Source organism: Aquarana catesbeiana, linkage group LG02 (assembly GCF_042186555.1).
Source record: "Aquarana catesbeiana isolate 2022-GZ linkage group LG02, ASM4218655v1, whole genome shotgun sequence".
NCBI lineage: Eukaryota > Metazoa > Chordata > Amphibia > Anura > Ranidae > Aquarana > Aquarana catesbeiana.
This window is the reverse complement of record NC_133325.1, coordinates 160,337,016-160,355,691: the sequence shown is the minus strand read 5'-3', so window position 1 is coordinate 160,355,691 and position 18,676 is coordinate 160,337,016. Positions and strand designations below refer to the sequence as shown.

At 45.2% G+C, this 18,676-nt stretch overlaps 1 protein-coding gene across 1 annotated transcript in view; it reads right to left on the bottom strand.

Moving 5' to 3' along the window:
• Positions 1–241: 241 nt before the first annotated feature.
• LOC141126559 (pro-glucagon-like) overlaps positions 242–18,676 on the bottom strand; it is an 84,302-nt gene continuing 65,867 nt past the window's right edge. Inside the window, exon 5 of the mRNA XM_073612484.1 lies at positions 242–668. The gene's annotated coding sequence lies outside the window, so the exon portion shown is untranslated. The remainder of the gene's footprint in view (positions 669–18,676) is intronic.

Here is an 18,676-nt window from a genome sequence, read left to right as displayed (position 1 = left end):
TCTGCATTTTTGCAGTAGCGTTTTTAGCTTTTTTGTATCTAAACTATACTCCCACAAAAACGTATGGCTCAAAAAACGCAGATAAACGTTGAATAGCTGCGTTTTTCAGCCTTTTTAAGCTTTTATCAGAGTTTATAGCTGCAGAACTTGTGATTGCTTTGTAAATAAAGGAAAGCTGTGGCACTCACCAAAGAAGCTTATTATTTTAAACAAAAAGATTTTCAAGCGTATAAGCTGGAAGTGTTGCACAAATACAGTCTTTATTGCCTCAGTTGCACGGCTAGTATAGTGCAGATAACATGTGAGCATTGATGATGATGTCATCGTGGTACTTAGTGATGACTTAATACACAATAGTTTATAGTTAGAGTTCTTTAGTAACACAAATTATTTTCTTCTTCCAGCAAACAAGTCATATAACTGTGTATTTATAGTCAACTGTAGAATAATAAGTAACAAAATAGGTAAAAAAAAAAACAATATTGCTAGGTAAGCAAAGGAAAATACATTATATTTGTTCTTTTATTGTAAATTATGTATACAAGTACATTTACTGTACAATAGGTCATTTTTCTTGATTAATGTTTCTTCATGGATAGTCACTGAGTCTGTTTTCAATGAATATCTGTTGCATCAACAGTCCCAGTGTTACAAAGCTTTAGCTGTACCTGTAAAACATTAAAAAAAAAATTTTAAAAAAAATAATAAAATACCAGTTTTGAAAGCACATTAGAATGGATTTTCCAGATGCTTCAGTAGGGACAATGCACAATATGAGTCTAACTTACTAAATCACCATCTTTGGAGCCATTGCTGAAAAAAGCTGAAAATCAGAAGCATGTGCAAGTATATATTACAGGCTGAAATTCATTACTATTTATGGCTGCTGTGGTGCAAGAAAAGAAAACCTTTCTCGGTTGGCGGGGGGATGAATGCCTTGCCGATAGACTGCCCGAGGCCGGTGTTGCACTGGAAGTGACGTCAGAGGTTACCCGGGGGGGAAAGCTGCGAATAGATGGAGGTGAAAGCAAGCCTCTGTGTTGCTGTGACAATGCGTTTTGCGCTACAATTGCTTTGTCATGGTTAATGGTAATGGATGCCAGCCTGTAGTATATACCTGCACATGCTTCTGATGCGTTTCAGCAATGGCTCCAATTAACTGTGAAGTTTGTTCTGAGGACCAGCTGGGTGTTCATGGCCATACATTATAAGATATTCTATGCTTTACAGTGAACCATTATAAAGAGATCCCAAGCACTGTTAACTGGTTGCTTTTATTTGTTTATCCACTACTCCAAGTGTTTTTTTACAGCAGCTGTGACTATCATACTATTCCATGGATCACATCCTATGCAACACAACAGACTTAGCGCCAGACTTTGGATGTGTGACTCAATGTATCTAATGTAGACCAGGTCAAATAATTTTGGCTCGTTAAGGAATGAACACGGTAGTGTTTGAATGCAATACAGGTAAGTGATGGTGTGATATTTTACCTAATATTTTGTGCCATCTGTTAACATATTTTTCATTGGCATCTCATACAGGAACAAGACCTCATGTGCACATTCATTGACATGCTCAATCAAACACACATTTCAAGACACATTTCAAGAGACCATTTTATTATACTACATCCAAAGGACAATATGACATTTTGCTCAACTGAGACGTCTTTTATTTTTCTTAATAAGTGCTTAAAACAACATCTTGGTGCTGGTTGTGTATAGGACAGTAACATTAATGGTGCTGTTGTGTTGCCCCTTAGTGGGTCTCTGACCGGATCCATTGCGTTTTAACTATTTTATATTAGAAAGATTGGATGCCGTTAAGTCAGGTCCATAGAGCTGAGAGAAGAGCAGAAGGACGGTAGGGAGTTAAACAGAGGAAAAGAAGAAAGAGGAGTCAAAGAAGATGGGTTGGGGGGGAGAGTAAGGGGTGGAGGGGGGGGGATCTGGAGGACATTTCTGTGTGTGCCCACCACACGCGGGGGGCACTGAGTCAGGACTTCTGGATGTTCTGTAGCCAGTAGGGTCAATAGTTAGTCATTTAGGTAACAGGATGACTTTTAGTCATTCAGGTCATTGTCAAGGAGGGTTCTTCCTTCGTCTGAAAAGATAAAGACAAAAGACGTTCCATGGCGACCAAGTCTTAGAGTATCGCTCCTGTTGGTGTCGCGCAGTTAGTACTAGATCTTCCAATCTACCTATTTCTTTTACTTTCCGGATCCACATTCCTATTGTTGGGGGTTGTGGAGACCTCCACCTAAGAGGGATACAAGCATTAGCAGCGTCAAGAAGGTGCCGGATAATAGACTTTTTGTATATTTTCCCTGGTATGTCGGTGGCGTGTAGGAGAAAGTACGCTGGGTCATTCGGAATTTTGCGTTCTGTGAGTTTTTGGAGGATGCGTTGAACCTCTGTCCAAAAGTGTTGTAGTTTGGGACAGGTCCAAAAAATAAGTAAGATGGTTCCCTTTTCTTCCTTGCATCTCCAGCACTGATCAGAAGTAGACATGTGCATTCGTTTTCATCCGAATTTCAGGTATTTTCTTTATCGTTTTAACAAACGATAACGAAAGTGCAGAATCGGAAAAACGAAAGATCCGACATAAACAAATGCTTTATTTTCATTTTCGTTGCTACAACAGTTCGATATAGATAGGAGATTCTACATGATGATGACAATAACAATCTGTGTCCATCAAACCTGTGTCGAATGTGCCTAACCTTAACTCTTAAATCGACATAGAGAGAAAAGATTCGACGTAGGGGAGAAGATTCAACGTAGGGGAGAAAAGATTCGACGTAGGGGAGAAAAGATAAATAAAAATAATGATGATGATGAATGTTATTCGCTGATTGTAACCAAAGAGGAGGAGCAGTAAAATAGCTAGAACTAAGTACACACGTACTTTGGCTTATGGTGTCTGTTGAAAGTTCTAAGAAGATTCGACAGAGCAGGTAAACTACGGCGTCGTACAGTTTAGCTGCTCCGTCGAATCTTCTTTGAACATTCGACAGACACCATAAGCCTTCAATGACAGATTCGACCTTAATTTGGATTTTCGGACGAATGCGATTTTTAGCGAAAAACAAAATAAATAAAAACTAATTTCGGAAGTAACTAAATAAATTTATTTTTCGGACGAAAACGAAATTCCGAAACCAAATATTTCAGTGTGCACAAGTCTAATGAGAAGTGTCTGGAAAAATTTTCTGCAACCTCACTGGGGTTCTGTACCACCTGGTTAGGATCTTAAAGTTGGTCTCTTGCGTTTTTGCGCAAATAGAGGATTTATATGTGAACCTAAGAATGTGTTGTTGCTGTGTTGTACTGAGATTTTTACCTAGGTCCCTTTCCCATGCTTGTATGCAGTTCAGAATGTGAGGTTCCGCTGGGGTAATTAATAGCCCGTAGTTAGCAGAGAGTGTGTGGGGAATTGTCCCTGTCTCTGAGCAGAATTCCTCAAAGGCAGTGAGGGGCCTGGCGAACAGCCCCGGAGACGGGAGAGTTCTGAAGAAGTGAGAGAGCTGAAGGGCGCTCCAAAAACCCAGCCGGAAAGAACCCGACTGATTCATCAGCTCCGGGACTGTCGGCCACGCCCCCCCCTGCACAAATTGGGAGGCCCGTGTAAGGTTCAAATCTCTCAGTTCTCAGAAGTTGGAATCTCCCATTCCATAATTAGGTACAGGGGTGACGTCTCGGAGGATATGTTGGGGGATGAAAGGAGAACCGAACATAGTTTGGCTGTATTGCCTATGAGGGGGTGGTTTTTCACCTCCCGTGGAAGGGAGGTATAGCACCACGGGGTTCCACTAAGAGGAACGTCTGGGCCTGTTCTATACGAACCCATCATTTAAAATCTGTGTGTCTGTTCCAGTCTACCACCCTACTTAGGTGTATCGCTTGGTAATACTTGCGTATGTCTGGTACTGCTAGTCCTCCGTATCGCTTAGGTAGTATTAGCTGATTACACTGTAGTCGTGGTCGTCTATGTGCCCAGATGAAATCAAAGAATGTTTTTTGAATTTGTTTAAAATAGCTAGTTGGGATATGAACTGGGAGTGCCTGTAGAAGATAGAGAAACTTGGGGAGGATGCTCATTTTAATAATGTTGCAGCGGCCCAACCAAGAATGTAGACCAGTGTTTCACTTGTTTAATAGTTGTGTAACTCTACGAAGAAATGGTGGGAAATTTAGTTCAAAAGTTTTGGCTATATTGGGGGGGATCAATGTACCTAGATACGTCAGTGCCTTATCAGTCCATTTAAATGCAAAGTTAGTTTGTAGTTGTATAATTGATTTTTGTGGAAAATTAACCCCCATTGCTTCTGACTTAGAAAAGTTAATCAGGAGGTTTGAGAGCATTCCATATTTGCCAAACTCTGTCATCAGATTAGGGAGTGAAACCAAAGGGTTCGTAAGGGAGAATAGCATGTCATCAGCATAGGCCGATACCTTGTGTTGAGTATCTCTAACCTTAACTCCCCCAATATCTGGGTTATGTCGGACTGTGCAGAGAAATGGTTCCAATAACAGGGTGAAGAGGAGAGGCGACAACGGGCACCCCTGGCGTGTCCCATTGGAGATATCAAAAGTGTCTGAAAGAACACCATTGACCCGGACTCTTGCTGCTGGCCAAGAGTAGATTGATGATATCCACTGTAGCATTTTGGTGCCGAAGCCAACATGTCTCAGGACAGCAAGCATGAAATTCCAGTTCACCCTGTCAAAGGCCTTCTCCGCGTCCATGCTAAGGAAGATACATTGTGTCTTTGACTGGTTCACCGCCTGGAGTAGATTTAATACTTTTGTGGTGTTGTCCCTAGCTTCCCGCGTAGGAACAAAACCCACTTGATCTAGGTGTATCAGGCATGGGATAAAATGTTGAATCCTATTTGCTAGAATCTTAATAAAAATTTTTAGGTTCGAATTGAGCAGTGAGATTGGCCGATAGCTTCCACAGGCTGTCGGATCTTTTCCTTCCTTGGGGATCACTGAGATGTGTGCGAGTAAGGTTTCGGCTGCAAATGTTGCCGTTGAGCCCAACAACTTGACCATGTATGGGGCAAGGGAGGAAAGAAAGGTCTTGTAGTACTGAGCCGTAAGGCCTTCTGTATCGGGTGCTTTCCCCTGTTTAGTGGCCCCGACCACCCCCTGAATTTCCTCTATAGTGATGGGTTCTTCAAGAATGTCTTTGTCTGCGTCTGGTAATTGGGGCATAAGTGATGTTGACAGATAGGAAACTATCTGTTCGTGAGTAGGAGGTTTGGTTTTCAAGTTATATAGTGAATTATCGAATTCTCGGAATTCTCTCGTAATATCTTGTGGTTTCGTTACTTTGGGTTTATTGGGGGGTACCAGATGTGGGATATATGTTACAAGTCTCTGTTCTCGCAAGGTTCTGGCCAAAAGTCTCCCGCATTTATTCCCTGATTCATATGAGAATTTCCTACATATCTGCATTGCTGCTTTGGCTTTAAGATATCTGTAATTTGTGTCCGTTTGACAAGGAGGTCTCTCTCTAGGGATGGGGTTTGTATTTGTTTATGTCGGAGCTCCAGGGCGGCCAGGTCTGTGAGTAAGGACTGGAGCTGTTCAGTATGCTTCCGTTTGTTCCTAGCCCCGTGTTTAATTAACACGCCACGAATAACTGCCTTGTGTGCCTCCAAAATAATGCCTGGGTCACAGTCTGGAGTATCATTAGTACTAAAGTAGCAGTTCAGTTCTCTAGTAACGTCTTCTAGAACATCTTTGTCTTGCAAGAGACTTTCATTCAGTCTCCATTGATTAGTTTTGGTGGTCGTGGAATCGGAAAGAGCGTAGTGCTCGGAAATGGGGGCGTGATCGGACCAGGTGATGGAGCCTATAGCTGAAGTGCGTACTGCATGTAATTAGGCATGGGGGATTAGGAAGTAGTCAATGTGCGAGTATGTCTTGTGGGGGGTAGAATGGAAGGTAAAGTCTTTTTCCTGGGGGTGGAGAAGACGCCATACGTCAATTAGTTGGCTGTCATGTAGGGAATGAGCTTTACATTTCCGAGCACCGAGAGATATAGATGACAACCCCGTGGATGTGTCTTCTGCTGGAACTAACGGGACGTTCAGGTCACCTCCTACAACCTGACCTTCTGTGAAACTGGTCAGCTTCACTAGTGTCCTACTTAGGAAGGTTTCTTGATGTTCGTTCGGGGCATATAGGTTCGCAAATGTGATTTTAACATTGCCGATCATGCCTTTCACAAACAGATAGTGACCTCCAGGGTCAGTACTAGAGTCTATGAGCGACCACGGCACTCTGCTGGACAGAAGAATAGAAACCCCCCTTGACTTAGCTGTCCGATTGGTGGAGTGGTACACCGTCGGGAATGACCTGTTTTTCAGGATGGGTAGTTTGTCATCCCTAAAATGTGTCTCCTGTATGAAGGCCACATCAGATTTGAGACGGTGTAGATCGTGTAGAAGCATCCGTCTCTTCTCAGGTGTGTTAAGGCCCTTGGCGTTAAGCGAGGTTACATGCAGGACCTCCATGGGGGAGGGTGGGGTATGGAGAAAATGGAAGGGGTAAGAGGGGAGGGAGGGGAGAGGAACGGGAGTGGGTAAGAGGAGAGGGCAAAAGAGAAAGAGAAGGAGAAAAAAAGAAAAAATAGAGTTAGAGCGGAAAAGAGGAGATCCTCTTAGAGGAACTCAAGAGAAGAAGTGCCGAAGGAAGGTATACACTTGAAAAACTGGGTACCACCACCTCCGAAGAAGGGGAGAGGGTTATACCCTAGTTGCAGTCAAGATACTGCTTAAACGCTTCCCAGCAACAAGCTGGGGGTAAGCGTTGACCTATTTGGGAGCGAGGTCAGCGGAGGCCGAAAAGCAGCTGGCCGGTTCCCCCCGGTCCCCCCCCCCCCCAAAGTAGGTAAAGGAGTAATCATACAGGCACAAGCAACTCAAATATGAGCTAGTAACGTTAGTTTCTACGTGGTTATTTAAGGCACAGAAAACATGAGCGAGCATCGCTAACCTTGCCGCATTTACACATAGCCTGTAAATATGAGGAAACAGTGCTAATCATAGCATATTCATCTATATCATGTAACTCAGAGCAAACAATGCTAACCGTAATGTATTTATCTATAGCATGTAACTATGGGCAAACAAATCTGACCGTAGTGTATTTTTTCTTAGCATGAAAATATAAGCTAGCAGTATTAACCGTCTTGTAGTCATCTCTAGCAGATAAGAACAAGCAGGCAGTATCGGCCTTCCTGTATTCATCTATAATATATAAATATAAGCAAGCCGTACCAACCATTGTGTGTTCATCTATGCCTATGGCATGTACGCCTGCACAAGTAGTGCTACTTATAAAGTATTCATATGCATGTATGTGCGAGCAGACAGTACTAGTCTTCCTATATTCATCTGTGGCATGTAAAAAATGAGCCAACAGTGCTAACCATTATTTGTTTATCTCTGGGACATGTAAATATGAGCAAACAGTGCTAACATATATCTACAACCAGGATATTTAAATCTGAATAAACAATATGAACATGCGTTTATCTATAACATATGTCTATAGATTACAAGCAATGCCCTTAACACTCGTACAGTACAAAAAAAAAAAAAAGGGTTCCAAAGAAGATTCCAAGCATAATTATTATCCCAATCTCAAAGAGATTATTATATCGGTCCCCTTAACCCCCCCCCACAGTAATCGATGTTAACTCCACATCTGCTTCGCCCTCTCCACGGGAGAACTATGTCTCTCGGGGAGGGAGAGAAACATTCTTTGAGAGCCCGGTTCTACCTCCCCACCTCGTTCCAAAAAAAAAAAAAAAACCCTCATTAGAACTCTAGAGTTGTCCGCTGAGGAAAATATGTGCTCACGGGGAGTCTCCGAACCCGGCCAAACTGAGCCGGGACCATCGGTCCCCTGCTACTGTCGCTGTGGTATCCCTTTATAATTAGTGAACAGTATATACTGGGTCCCCCCCTTCTCACAGGAGACGTCGACACATAGAAGGAAAAATTGGGGCACGAAGACACCCAGATATATTGTGGTTGTGGGACCCCAACCCATATTTACTTATATCTGAAAAAGAATGTAGTGTTAGTTAAAATATAGAGAATACGTTGTGCGATAGACATATATCTAGTGCTTATATTGGTCGCCTTGAAAGCATGGATCCTATTTTCCTGTGTCTGGCATATCTATAGAAGTGTCCCGTAGGTCCCATTCTCAGGGAGGGGGGGTCATCCAGATTCATAAAAGCAACTGGGCTCTTGAGACTGTCCCGTGAGCACTGAAAGGGTCTCTTCGAAACAAACTGAGAGGGGGTGGGGATATAGTCACCAGTCCTAGGGGAGGGGGGGGCGGGGCACCCCTCCCGTCAGGGGGGTAAATACACTGTTTGGGTTTGGTAGAGAAGTAACTGGGCAGATACTGGCTCTTCTACAGGTGGCGGCGATAGGGCAAATGGCACTGATTGTCACATGTTGTTATGAGGGGAAGATCAAGAGGGGGGTGGGAGCGCCATCTAAATAGGGACTGGAAGTCTGTGCTCGTGAAGGAAAGAATTATGACTCATGTGCCCTTTCCAATGGCGGATCCCGCAAACGCCTCCTGGTTCTCTGAGGGCGGGCAGGCTGGGAGAATCGGGCTGTCGGAGGAGGCCCCATGCGGCCAGATGAACGTTGCAGGGTTTGAAGCCAATTCTGGACTCGCACCGGTTCAGCATCCATAAACGTGAAAAGTGCTGGCAGATCTGCAGGGGAACGGAGCGTGAATGATGACTGTGCCTTTCGGAATGTCACCGCCAGGGGATACCCCCACCTGTACGTGCATCCGTGTTGTCTCGCCGTTTCTAATACTGGCTTCAGAAGGGCTCTTCTCTGGAGTGTCGCTCTTGACAGATCAGGTAGAATTTGTACATTTGCCCCATCAAATTCGATCGGGCCATGATCCCAGGACTTGCGGAGGATGGTGTCCTTCTGTGAGTATCTGTGTAGTCTGCACAGCATGTCCCGGGGTCTGTCTGGATCCATAGACCTGGGTCCCAGGGCTCTGTGCACCTGATCTATTTCCAGTGTCGGCGGGGGAAGCTTCCAAAACACTGTGAAATATAGCTGTGACCGTGGCGGCCAGGTCTTCTGTTCCTGTGGCCTCCGGGATTCCCCGTAGCCGCAGATTGTTCCGGCGGCTATGGTCTTCCATTTCCTCCAGGTGCAGCTGCATCTCTCCTGCCGTGATGGCTTGTGCGGTCTGTGAGTTTTCTAGGGCTGATACTCTGAGTTCCAGAGAGGATACTGTGGTTTCCTCCTTATCCATGCGTTCTGTAAGAGAGTGAAGGTCTGATTTCACCGCAGCCATATCTCTGCTATGTGCCTCCTCAATGCGGAGGATGAGAGCTTCGATATCGGACTCCGTGGGGAGAACCTGGAGCATATCACGTAGCTCTTCCTCTAGACGTCCCGGGGTCTGTGAGGGGCCAGCCATGTCTGATCTAAAAGCTGCTGGGGTTCCCATGATGTATTCTGGCTCCGTCAGTGGGACGTGAGAGGTAGGCAGAGTAGGTATCTCGGTCTCCATACGAGATGCATGTGGTGCTTCTGCAGTGGCACCTGTTGGGGTCTGCTGCGGACCTCGGAGGAATCTCTGGATATTCGTCTGGGATGTCTTGGCAGGGTTCCCACGGGTCGCCGATCTGGTTCGGTAGTGATTGGGGTTGCTCATGCCGCATTCACATAGAAGATTAGCTGTTTTTTGATCGTGGTAAGCAGGGGGAAGCCGGGAGCTCCTTAGAATCGTGTCTTCATTCAGCCATCGCTAGGCCACGTCCCACGGTGTTATCCTTTTTAAACTACTGCCATAGGGGTTATCTATAAGGATATACATGCCTCCTGCATATATCTTTACCTGTCAAATGTCTCCCCTCTGTCTGTTATTAGACCCGAAAAACTGCATATTCTGTGGGTGGGTCTGTTGGCTGGAGCTCGGTGGGTGGAGTCGTGATGTCAGTAGACTCCCCGCCCACCTCTACACTCCTTGTCAATATGCATTTTCTCCTGTGTATTTCTTACACTGAACTTCTGCTATGATCTCTAACATCCAGTGAAAAGACAGGAAAGTAACCACATGACTTCAGCATGCCAAATCATGCTGAGGTGTGGAACAGCCAATCCTTGCAGAGTTGCTGAAAGGAAAGGAGTGGGGCAGGGAATTAAAAAATAAAAAGGGAGAAACACTTGGGAGAGGGAGAAGGCTGCACACCCCAAAAAAACAATTGCAAAAAGGAAATTTGTCCCCCAAAGACAAAAAGGGTTTTTTGGCAGCACAATACTCGTACCAAGATATAAAAAAGTAGTAATTTTATTTAGGTATAAGACAATAGAGTAAAAAACATGAACTGTGTATAGCACATTATAAAAAGCGCAGATACATGTACAAGGCTACATATGAATGTTACACATAACAGGTGCTTCGATAGATTGACGCGTTTCGACCCCATCGGGTCTTCTTCAGAGGAAATGCATGCACTGTTGAGAAATTACATATATAAAAATAATAGCAATACAGGAATGTACAATTGTGTATGGAGATTATAAAGGTCCTAGACATAGTTACCCAAAGTATGCGTGTAGCCAGGTCTCCTGAATCTAAGGCTTTCAAAGGGGGGCCTCCATCAATTCGGTCCCCACCTGGAATCCCCCGGATGGCCAACACCCCGATAGGGGGGAATCAAGCAGCAATAGCGTAGCTTATGGTGAACTACACAGTGGAAGTACCCCACATCCGGCACGCGGCACGTGTGGGTCAGCGGCACCTATGATCCAAACATCGTGCAACAACATCATTCAGGGTTTGAAAAAGATGTAATGAGTTTTTTTGTTTTCTATTTTCTTGATTTATATAGACTTATGTGAGTCATCTGTTACTGATACTCCTAGTTTTATTGCGTTTTTTTATATGGGGTACTACGCCCAAGTCATAAAAATAGTTGGAGTACATAATCAAAAATTGTTGGAGCATATGAGTATGTATTAAAGAGTAACTAGGGGGACAGATTAAGGGGAGGAGAGAAAAAAAAAAGAATGGGAATGGGGAGTGGAAAAGGGGGGGAAGGGTGGGGAAGTCCAAAGGAAAAAAGGTGAGGGAGGGGAAAGTGCAGGATGGTGGGAAGGATATGGGGAGGAAAAACAGTGAGGAAACCAGGGAAGGACAGAGGGGAGGAAGGATGGAAGGGGTAAGGATAAATAAATGGGAGGAAAAAAAAAAAATTTATTGTAGAAGAACCAAACAAGGAAAGAAGGAAACAACAACCAGAATGAGAGAATGATATAGTAGTGAAAGAATGGGAACCACGTGTGAGGGGATGGGAGTGACAAAGGTGGTTGAAAAATGTGAAAAATGGTGAAAATGGTGGGAAGAGTGAGCAAGGACCACAAATGAAAGTGACAAAAAATGTGTAAATAAGTGGTAAATGGCGGTGAGGGGCTGGGAAGGGCAGTAGGAGCCTGATAGTGAAACAAAATCATGGTGATGTTACCTTATAATGCCCAGCATGTGAGCAGCCATGTACAGGTGATCAGTGAGACTTGTACAGGAAGTGTGTGCAGTGAAGAAGTAATAAGGATCAGAGAGAGGATTCCAAGTGAGTCCACTCACCTTAAATGTGAAGCATAAAGTGCTGATTGGTTGCCGGTAAGGACCACAGGTGCATGCCGGCCCCCCGCCCCCCCCACCCGCCAGCGCAGGGACATTGCTGACTATGTCAGCACTCCGGTGTAGTTCCCCCGGCATTCCGAGGGACAAGTCTTGGCACCGCCGTCCTTTCCGACGTAATAACGCGGCGTCATGACGTCACGTGTGTGCGCACGCCCCGCGGTGCGCGCGCAGACACGGACGTAGCACCCGGAAGGATTCGAGACGCCACTGGCAGGGAGAGATCACGTCCCAGAGGGAGCCAGCCCCCTGGTGGATGTGTATGTAGGCGCTAATCATGCGCCTGTCTCCCCCTGCCAGGAAGAAACACCATGATGCCGACAAATCACCCTGAGGGGGAAGATGGCCGGACCGGGAGCCCAGGTTTGAATCTACATGGAAGAAAGCCTGGCAATGGTATTAATTTTACTATGTATATAACATCAAACAGTAGCCCGAGCATATATGGAAATAGGCAAAGAGTGAACATCTTATTAGTAAGAACTGGTTATACAATAAAGATATACAAAGAACTGTAACTAATTTTTTTTTTTTTTCTCTCCTCCCCTTAATCTGTCCCCCTAGTTACTCTTTAATACATACTCATATGCTCCAACAATTTTTGATTATGTACTTCAACTATTTTTATGACTTGGGCGTAGTACCCCATATAAAAAAACGCAATAAAACTAGGAGTATCAGTAACAGATGACTCACATAAGTCTATATAAATCAAGAAAATAGAAAACAAAAAAACTCATTACATCTTTTTCAAACCCTGAATGATGTTATTGCACGATGTTTGGATCATAGGTGCCGCTGACCCATACGTGCCGCGTGCCGGATGTGGGGTACTTCCACTGTGTAGTTCACCGTAAGTTACGCTATTGCTGCTTGATTCCCCCCTATCGGGGTGTTGGCCATCCGGGGGATTCCAGGTGGGGACCGAATTGATGGAGGCCCCCCTTTGAAAGCCTTAGATTCAGGAGACCTGGCTACACGCATACTTTGGGTAACTATGTCTAGGACCTTTTTAATCTCCATACACAATTGTACATTCCTGTATTGCTATTATTTTTATATATGTAATTTCTCAACAGTGCATGCATTTCCTCTGAAGAAGACCCGATGGGGTCGAAACACGTCAGGACTATCCAAGCACCTGTTATGTGTAACATTCATATGTAGCCTTGTACATGTATCTGCGCTTTTTATAATGTGCTATACACAGTTCATGTTTTTTACTCTATTGTCTTATACCTAAATAAAATTACTACTTTTTTATATCTTGGTACGAGTATTGTGCTGCCAAAAAACCCTTTTTGTCTTTAGGGGACAAATTCCCTTTTTGGGAATTAAAAAATAATGCCTGTGTCTTAGGCTGTCACTCACAGCAAGGGGGAGTATTTGTATTTTTTTAATTCTGATGGACCTAGAAATGAAACATGTTCTAAATATTTCCGACGGAACCACTTCCTATCGGGAAAACTGCTCGTCTGTATGCTGTTCTGATGGACCAACAATGACGCATGCTCTGAAGCAAGTACGAGACGGAAGCTATTGGCTACTGGCTATTGAACTTCTTTTTTCTAGTCCCGTCGTACGTGTTGTAAGTCACCGCGTTCTTGATGGTCGGACTTTGGTTTGACCGTGTTGAGGCAAGACCGCTTGAATGGAAATCCGTCTGAGTTCCGTCGGAGAAACCTTCAGAGTTTATTCCGACAGCAAAACCGGTCGTGTGCATGCGGCATAATTGGATTTTGGGATTTTGGTAGCTTTTGTATTAAAAAGGTTTCTTTCAATATGTGGATGGAAGAGTTTGCAACATTTTTTTCACAAGATGGAAACAGTGTTGGAAAGCCAAAATTCAAATAGAATTTTTGTACTTGCTATGAAATTTATTTCTTGGAATTAGCAAGGAACACAGGATTCAGAGGCAATTGGGTTATATTGGCACCCATGCCCCTCCCTTTCCTGCATGCCTCAGTTTGCAGAGAAACAGTTAAACAGTATAGTAAATAGAAGATCACAAAACATGGAGGGGTAGGACCCGTCCCAATCAAACTGCAAAAAACAGATTTTACGGTAGGTATAAAAAATTATTTTTTTCCCTTTGTTAGGGGACACAGAATTCTGAGAAGATTGGAACATCCAAAAACAATCCAACCAAGGGGTGAGTATCGGGGGCGGACTGACTATTCGGGCATATCGGGCACTGTCCAAGGGCCCGGGGGCCCGCCCCTGACTGTCGCCAAACATCCAGAGCAGACACAGAGAGCGTGAGAGAGAGAGAGAGAGCTCTGCTGTCTGTCAGCATATATCCCCGATCTGCAGGTTTCCCGGATACTGCATGCACACTGCTGACATTTCTCTCCCTCCAGCACTACTTTGGGCATGACTACAAGAGCTGTGAGTACCCCCGCTCTCACACCAATCTAGCCTGTCACTGTCTCTTGTAGCCCTGCAGCCGCAGCACAGATGCCTCTGTGATATTTCCTGCGTGCTCACTCCTCCTCTCCCTGTGATTAATGAAAGAGATGAAGTCCGTTCCAGTGTCTTGCCGAGAAAGTTCCTCCGGCGGATAAGGACCCCCCTGTACTGTGCTTGCACAGCAGTACCAACGTCTACGGAGCCATCGAAAATAGACGAAGATGAACAGCTGATCGTCAGCTGTACACGGTGCCTGCGTACTACATTTTACCCTATGTCCACGTTAAAGCCCCACCATCCAAGTGGACATAGAGTTAGAATAATAATATGCCGAGCGCAGCGAGGCCGGGCCCGATGCGTAGCGAGCCCGCGAGGGGCCTGTTACAAACTCTTTTTTATAAAAATAGTGTTGGCACGCAGGCGCCGTATACAGCTGACTCAGGTCTTCAGCTTCAGCTCTTTTCGGCGGCTCCCATGTTGTTCCTACTGCGCAAGCGCTGCGCAGTCGAGGGGGGTCCTTATCCGCCAAGGGGAACTTTCTCAGCAGAACACCAGCCAGCTACTATCTCTTCTGGTCTCCCGGGAGTCCCAGTCACTGCACGTTTCTCTGTGTTCCTTCCCGTGCTCTCCCCCTCCTCTTCTCAGGCTTGATAAGAGGTCACTGCAGCACATCTCCCACCCCTGCGTTCTGTGAATCTCCCTGAGCTCCCTCAAACACCACAATAGGATTGGGGGGGGGAACATTAAGGGCACCTGTCTTTGCTCAGCAATAGCTTGGTCTGTCATTACAAATTCTGGCCCTGCTACCTGCACTTTGCTGCAGGTGAGCAGCAGGTATATCTGGCTCCCTTGCTGGCCTGGCCACATGAGGAAAGGAGAGGAGAGCTGATAACCAGGTTCTGTAAAAGGGACATCTACACTGATATGTGCAGTCCCAACAGTGCCCACCAATGCTGCCAATCAGTGCCACCTACCAGTGCCTCCTCATCAGTGGAGCCCATCAGTGCCACCCATAAATGGCTTTTGCTATTTATTTTTCAAGTGCCCATGAGTGCCTATTTATCAGTACCATCTATCAGTGCCTCCTCATTAGTGACGCCTGTCAATGCAGCTTCATGAGCACACATCAGTGAAAGAGAAAAATTACCTGTTTACTAAATTTTATAACAAACTACGAAAAAAATGTTGGTCTTTTCGTTTAGTAAATAATAAAAACCCAGTGGTGATTAAATACCACCAAAATAAAGCTATATTTGTGTGAAAAAATTATAGAAATTTCATATGGGTACAGTGTTGCATGACCTCTTAATTGTCATTCAAAGTGTGACAGCGCTAAGAGCTGAAAATTGGCCTGGGCAAGAAGAGGGTAAAAGTGCCCAGTAGGCAAGTGGTTAAAAGGGGCACCCTGGAGGAGCATAACATAATGGGGCACTCTGAAGGTACTAACTCCTCCAGAGTTTCCCTTAGTGCTTCTAAAGTGCCCCCTTATTTCCTCCAGGGTGCCCCCTCCTTTCCTTTACCACTGACAGCAGCTGCAGGTATTTGTGTTTTCTATGCTTCAGTTCATGAATGGGCAGGAGCCTCTGTCTTCTGTTTATTCATTTGCAGTGCAGCTAAGGCTACAGAGAAAGGGACTGTAGATTTGTGCTCAGTCCCCTTCTCTGTTTCAAAAATGAAACTTGGGGGTCTATTTAGACCCCTGATACTTCATCAACCGCCCCCCCCCCAACAGCTTTGTTAAAAGAATGTAAAAAAGTATTAAAATTAATTGAACATTAGAATAAAAAAAATTGTAAAAATAAAAAAAACCTGTAGAAAATCAGACTAAAATTTCAAATTAGATTAAAAAGTCAAACTAAATACGCAGCATAGTTTAGCCACATATACTGTGTGCCACAGCACGCTATGCACGACCACAGGTCACTTTAATGTTGCGTCATATAGATGGCTGCTGCGTGGTGGCCATCTTTAACCACTTCAGATCTGCGATATAGCCGAATGATGGCTACAGCGCAGACCTACTTTGCCGGCAGGATGTCTATTGTGTTCGAGCGGCCTGCACACCCCCTGCAGGGCGCGCACGGCACGCTCTGTGATCCGCAAGTCTATGAGATCCTGACCCCTTACCACGTGATCAGCTGTCAGCCAATGACAGCTGATCATGTGATGTAAACAGAGCCGGTAATTGGCTATTTTTTATCCTCATGCTGACAGTGTGAGGAGAAAAAAAAAAGCCGATCACCGACGGCTGTCAGAGGGACATAGGTCCCGATCAAGGAGAGCAGCCACCAGCTCATCTGTGCCCACCTGTGCCACCTACCAGTGGGCCCATGAGCTGTCAGTCCGCCCCTGAGGATCACTAATGCAACCAGACCAAGATCACCGGCGGCTGAAAATTGGTCTGGGCAGGAGGGGGGTTTAAGTGCCCAGTAAGCAAGTGGTTAAACCTGGGGGCCCCACGATCTCCTATTGCCCGGGGGCCCCATGAGTTATCAGTCCGCCCCTGGTAACAGAAACTAAACACTAATGATCTCACATAAACACTGAAACTAGGGGCTTCCTGCAGCTCCTAGAGCCACCTGAAAGATCTTTCATTACGCCCAAAGCCTGCACCAAATAAGGCCTAAACATTCACCTGGTAAAAACTTAGGCTGGTGTTCTCCCGAGAAAGTTCCCCTCGGTGGATAATGACCTCCCTGTACTGCGCAGGCGCAGCGCTTGCGCAGTACGAACAAGGGAGCCGCCGAAAATATCCGAAGCTGAACAGCTGTGAGTGAGTTGTACACTGCGCCTTCGCAATGAGCAGGACATTGTGGCCGATGCTGCCGCACGCTCCCGATGCTCGTGCTACTCTGCAAGGGGGGGTGTATTACTGCGATAATGTGTTTATTATCCGCCCCTTGCAGAGTAGCACAAGCATCGGGAGCATGCGGCATTGTCTGGTAGCATCATGAGCGTGTGGTAGAATGTGGTGTTAAATGTGCGCAGGCATGGTATACAGCTGACGCTCAGCTGTGTATGTTCGGCTATTTTCGGCTCGGTAGTGCTTTGTACTGCACAAGCCCTGTGCCTGCGCAGTACATGGGGGTCATTATGCGCCGGGGGGAACTTTTTCGGCAAGACACAGTACTGCACAAGCGCTGTGCCTGCGCAGTACAGGGGGTCCTTATACGCCGGCGGAACTTTTTCGGCAAGACACCGGCCATACACGGTTCAAATCGAATTGAGATTTAAAGTGTTAATGGGCAGGCTGAACAAGTTGATCGATCAAACAACTTTGGTTGCAGGAGAGAAATTTGCACCATGTATGGCCAGCCTTAAGCCCGTATGCACATCAGCCAGTTCAATAAAAAACAGCCGACCCATGTGTATGGCAGCCAGTCCGAGAGAAGCCAGCTGTCGGATGAGCATGCTGGAAAATCAGCAGCTGCCCGACTCCCGATCAGCGCTCTCAGCCAATGGCTGAGAGTGCTGACTGGAGTGTTCTGCGGGTGACCCTGTCAGAACACAATAGCTCAGCAGGGGAGATGCAATGTTAGTACAGCGGCTCTGACCGGAGCTGACAGTGTTTTTTCATTCAACCTTCTGAGTTAAAGGAAAAAAAACTCATAGTGTGTACCAGGCTTAAGAAAACGTGTAAGCTTAATACCAGGTGGCAGCCTTTCAAATCTGGGAAACATTTGCCCGATGCTGAAAAGCCCAAAATGGACTTGCATACCTTATCTAGTATAGTGAACTTTAACAGGAAATTGTGGAACCCAATCCTTAATGCCAAAAGCCTGAACAATAATCTGTATAAGCTACCAAGAAATGGTGAAACAAGAAGTTGATTGACCTTTATGAGGACTGTCAGGGATCATGAAAAGAGAGTGAGTCTTTCTATAGGCCTTTTCATGTGCTATGAAGGCCGGTTATAGGTGGGGGCAGTGGCCAGTTTTTTGTATTGTTTGTTTCTGTAGGCAGTAGCTGCAAGGTAAACCCACATAGTCCAAACTACATTCAGAAAGTAAAGAGAAATTTCTTTTAGATGTACTGAAGCTGGACAAAGACGGAAGAACAATGTCTTGATTGATGTGAAGTGAAACACGGAAACTACTACCTAAGAAGGAATGAGGCTCTGAGTCTCGACACCACCTTATCTCAGTGTAAGACTACAAAGGGTCCAGTGGACATACACACCTCTCAGAGATGATAGTCACAAGGTAATTAAGGTTGGAAAGAGTAATATTAGAGGAATATAGGCTCAAAAAGTGGTTGTTAAAGTGTCAACAGAACCAACTTAAAATACCATGGAGTCACAGATTGGGACATCCAACAGGAGGAGCTACATTAGAGACACGCTGTATAAAAATCCTAAACTATGAATAGGAGGCCTTTAGAAAACTATTTGCCCTTTGGGGCTACTCGGGTCTAAATGTTGATCCAGGCCTGAATGTTAAAAGGGTCAGGATTCATCCCATGGAGTATTTCCTTGGATAAAAACTTTGCTTCTTGCACCATGCGAAGTATGTCTTCCATGTGTGTTGGTACACCTTGTGGAAGGTAGACTT